The following is a 319-nucleotide window of genomic DNA, read 5'->3' on the forward strand; positions in this document are numbered from 1 at the left end:
CGGCGGTTCCCGGCCACCCTCGACAACAGAAGCAGCGCCGGGACGGCGCGGCCGAGCCTGCCGCTGCCGCTGCCACCGTTTCGCCGGGGGCTCCGGCCGAGCCCCTCGGCCCAGGGCAGGCGCTGCGGGACGCGCGGGAGCCCAGGGCCCCCTGGAAAACGTGGTCTACAAAACGCGAAGTTGGACAAAACTTTCCCAAAAGCTTGTGCCAAAAATACTGATAATTGCTATGGTTTGTCTCCCCCCGTCCCTTTCTATCAGGGAAAAACAAGAGGGGGCCCAAGGCCCAGGTCTGTGGCTCAGGGTGGCAATGCGGCGT

This window comes from Apteryx rowi, unplaced genomic scaffold (genome assembly GCF_003343035.1).
Source record: "Apteryx rowi isolate R43461 unplaced genomic scaffold, aptRow1 scaffold_172, whole genome shotgun sequence".
Lineage (NCBI taxonomy): Eukaryota > Metazoa > Chordata > Aves > Apterygiformes > Apterygidae > Apteryx > Apteryx rowi.